Here is a 5,059-nt window from a genome sequence, read left to right as displayed (position 1 = left end):
AAAAGAAGTCACTAGATATGCACTCACTGATAAGCGGATATTAGCCCAGAAACTTAGAATACCCAAGATACATTTTGCAAAACACAAGAAAACAGAGAAGGAAGACCATCGTGTGGATACTTCATTCCTCCTTAGAATAGGTAACAAAATACCCATGAAAGGATATTGATACAGAGACAAAAATTTAAAGCTAAGATGAAAGGATGGACTATCCAGAGACTACCCCATCCGGGAATACATCCTATCATCAGCCACCAAAACCAGGCACAATTGCACATGCCAGCTAGATTCTGCTGAAGGGACCCTGATATAATGGCCTCTTGGGAGGCTATGCCAATGCCTGGCAAACATAGAAGTGGATGCTCACAGTCAGCTATTGGATGGAACAGAGGGCCTTCAGTGGAGGAGCTAGAGAAAGTACCCAAGGAGCTGAAGGGGTCTGCAAACCTATAGGTGGAACAACAATATGAACTAACCAGCACCCCCAGAGCTTGTGTCTCTAGCTGTTTTTGTAGCAGAAGATGACCAAATAGGCTTTGGTGATCAGTAGGTAATTCCCCTCAGAATTCAGGAAATAAAGCAGGGTGATCAAATATCTTGATTGAAATATATGTAAATTGTGAGAAATGGAGCGGGAAAGGAGAGGCAGAGAGCAAGAAAGAGTAAGATAGGTAATAAGTACAGAGAGAGAGAGAGAGAGAGAGAGAGAGAGAGAGAGAGAGAGAGAGAGAGAGGAGAGAGAGAGGATGAGAGCCCAAACCACCTTTAGCTCAGTTATTGTCCTAATCCCAAATTAAACCCTGGCCAGCCCTTCTCTGTTCTGATCAGAGAATGATATAATTTTGTAATGTATCCATATTATGATCATCCAAAATATTTCATTTATTAATCCATAGCTATTTTGTGTTTCACTTCTGGGACAACTATAATATAATCAAGATTACTAAAATAGGTTTTAATATAAAAATAAATTCTAATTGATCTCTCAGTTGTTTGTAATTTAATATATAGTTCCTTGCCGAACACTGCAAATCTTCATTCTTTGTATCCTATTGAAAATTGCACTATTATCCTAAATTAACTTTCAGTAAATATGATCCAGTAATAAGTAGCCTGATACAATCAAAAGTGCCATTTAAGCATTACTAGTTACCAATGAGCTGATTATCTTTTTTCTTATATAAGTATGGATGCTCATATTACTTCAAACTTATTGAAGAAAATATACTTCTACAAACACTGGGTGACTTTAGGAGTCTCTAATTTTAGGGAAAAACATGAACTACTTTGAGCTGCCCCTATGCTAACTGGAGAATTAAAATGATAGGAAATATAATAAATTTATTTTCATTTCTGAATATGTTAAAATAGAGATCCAGGAAAAAAAATGTGATTTCTCAATGTTTGTCCAAAAGCATATAACTTAGGGAATATAGTACATAAGTAATATACCACAAATGCAGATATTATAATTGCTAATGTGTATTTTGTAAATTCCCTAGAAGTTACTGATCATTAGCCAATATTTATTCCTTCTGAAGGTTTATATTCCCACGCACAAGCTTATCCCTCTATAAGGAGTGAAGTAATCTTTCTATTTAGTTCACTTTGTGTTTGGGTGAAGAACAAAAACATGAAGAGTATAAAGAAAAGATAGAATTTGAATGGTAATTCTAGTTAATATAATGTGACTACAGAATACATGTTGATGAGTTTGTCTAAAACTTGTAACTTTTACATACTTAAAGTCTCATGGTGGACTTTTCCAAATCTTGTCTTATTTCTTCTGCAGATGTGGAAGAAAACTTACCTTGTTGTGTTTTTTTTTCCTACATCCACTTCAAGTAGACCATATATAGAAATACTTAGCACAAAACTTTGAATGGATTTTTGTTATGAGAATAATCCTCTTATTTATCATTCAACTATTTTTGGAATGAAATACAAATCATAATAGGTCAGTCCTACATAGGAATATAAATAAAAGTACATGGGGAGGATCCTAGAAATGGACATATCATGGCTGCTGCAGGATCAGCACAGCAGCTGTGATCACCTCCACAAGGCACACACAATATCAAACCTCAAAGTTCCAGCATGAACAGGGAAGGGCTCCCTGATATTCACCTTCTGATTAAAGATGCTTTGATCTTCATGGTTATAGAAGAAATAATATCACTGTACTTTGAGGATATGACTGTAGGTATGTTGTTTCACCCAAGTGGATAGCCATATACATGTACATATGGGTAGCATTAACTATGGGCATAGGGATATTAATAACTAAAATTATGAATAAATAATAAAAATGTGACATATGAAGTAACCCATTATTATACGGACACAATAACTACTAAGAGGCAGAGAAATAACATAAGATATTTCCTAATTAGGGTTTTGCATCTGTTTTATCTATTTGTTAATGCACTGGATATACCTTCAGTAGCCAGTAGGTTAAGTAGTTCCTATAAGAAGATAAGCTGTATAAGCACAACGTTTCAAATCTCTTCATGTACTGCATAGTATTCTCTCACTTATATATGTAAAAACAGAAAACAATTTATATTGATACTCATGAAGATGTTCACAGAATTCAGAAAACATATGTTGTTCATATAAGTACTTCACATAGTAAATGAAGTGAAAAGGTACTTGCTAATGAGGGGAGTTAGCCGGGTGTGGTGGTGCATGCCTTTAATCCCAGCAGTCGGGAGGCAGAGGTAGGCAGATTTCTGAGTTCGAGGCCAGTCTGGTTTACAAAGTTAGTTCCAGGACAGCCAGGGCTACACAGAGAAACCCTGTCTCGAAAAACGTAAAAAAAAAAAAAAAAAAAAAAAAAAAAAAAAAAAAAAATATTCAGGAAAAAAGGAAAAAATATAGAGAAATGATGAAAAGTGAAGATCCCAGGCGTTGTGGTGCATGCCTTTAATCCCAGCACTCAGGAGGCAGAGGCAGGCAGATTTCTGAGTTTGAGGCCAGCTTGGTCTACAAAGTGAATTCTAGGACTGCCAGGGCTATACAGAGAAACCCTGTATCAAACAAATACCAAAAGAAGAAGAAGAAGAAGAAGAAGAAGAAGAAGAAGAAGAAGAAGAAGAAGAAGAAGAAGAAGAAGAAGAAGAAGAAGAAGAAAAGAGGAGAAGGAAACAGTATAATGTATTTATTTTATATGTATTCCAGAGCCTATAACAAAATGTGTCCATAAGTATAAATAATATTATACTTATATATATATATAAAACATATATATAATATGTAATATATAATATATATTATATGTATATATACATATAATATATATGTACATTATATACATATATGTGTTATATTATATATACATATATAATATGTATATAATATGTATATATATGTATTATATATATAATATATATATATTATATATATATATATATACTTTTTAGTATTAGCTAGCATTGTAGTGTGTATCATCAGTGTGTTCTTACATTTTCCTACACTTTTAACAATTTGTGATTTTAAGAGTTTGGTTGATTAAAAAATAAAGGTCTTGGATAAGCAATTGGTGTGTTCTTCAGTTGAAGTCTCTCCCACTCTCAGAATGCCTTAGTTAAATGTCATTCATTGTGTAAGGTTGAAACATGTGGTCTTTCTTCCATCCACTTAGCATTTATATTCTTGTTTACTTGTTCAGTTCATGTTGCAGCAGTCATTTTTGTTGAAGATTTTTAGTGCATCAGTTGACACTGCTAGGAGTTAAAATCTTACAGTGTACTCCTTTTTCTTTTTACTATAATAATTCCTTTGTCCACTCTTCCTTCTCTCCAATGTTCCTGTCAGAATGAATGAGTTACAAAATATGCTGGTGAGAATGTGGGGGCAATTGTAACACCCATCTATTGCTCATTGGAGTGCAGACTTGTATAGTCACTATGGGAATCAGTATGACAGTTCCTTCTCAGATAGTTGGAAGTGGATGTAGTTCCAGGCCCAGCTATATCATTCCTGAGCATATACCCAAAGGTACTTCATCATACTACAGGGAAACTCATTCAAACATGTTCCTTCCTGCTTTATTTATAATTGCCAGAAAGTAGGAACAACCTAGATGTTCATCAACAGAAGAATGAATAAAGGAAGAGAGGTACATTTACACAGAGGAGAATTACTCAGCTATTAAGAAAATGACATCATGAAATTAGGAGACAAACGGATGGAACTAGAAGAAATAATCCTGTGAGGCAATCTAGACTCAGAAAGACAAATATGATATGCATTTGCTTATATGTGAATACTAACTGTGAAATACATTTTTAATAACCAAGCTACAGTTCATAGTCTTATTAGACAGGTCAGGTATAAAGGAAAGGATGAGGCTTGGAGACACATGGATCTTAATGATAGTGGGATATAAAATAGATTTTATGTGTGGTCTGTGGACAAGGGGACAAAAACAGTATTATCTGGTGGGGAGAATAGGAGAGGTGTGATTGAAAGAGGGTACTAAAGGAGAAACGAGAAACAGAATTGAGGGCATTTGAGGGATGGTAAGGACTCATAGAGCAGAGAAACTTCTGAAAATATATGAAGGTAATATCCATGATATCTTCAAATAATGAGGAATACAAAGTTTCTAACTGGCATTCTCCTGTACTTCCAGTACTCAATTAGGTGATATTCAATGGAGTTGTTCAACCGAAGAGTCCAATGGAACTTCCCAGCCAAACTAGGTAGTTGTCAAAATAATAGGATGCTTTCTGCAAATGGACAGAAAAGCTCAATCACTGAAAATCATATCCAACCAACGCACTGAACATTTAGAGGGCAAGCTAGCACCTACGATTTCACCCCTATGTTCTGGTGTCTAATGCAGGAATGTACTCAGTAGGCTACCAAAAAAGAAACAAATNCCAGCCTAGCCATAATTTCTTTGATATAAACTCTGTCCTGTATGCAAAATATACTATGGTACAACTAGTAGGAATAATCTACCAGTGTCTGATTTGATTTGGGGCCCATTCCATGAGATAGAAACCATACCCAAGATTGATTGGATGACCAAGAACTGGAGATGACCTAGGGT

The sequence above is a fragment of the Mus pahari genome, chromosome 8 (assembly GCF_900095145.1).
Source record: "Mus pahari chromosome 8, PAHARI_EIJ_v1.1, whole genome shotgun sequence".
Taxonomy (NCBI): domain Eukaryota; kingdom Metazoa; phylum Chordata; class Mammalia; order Rodentia; family Muridae; genus Mus; species Mus pahari.
Note: the sequence above shows the minus strand (reverse complement) of the source record.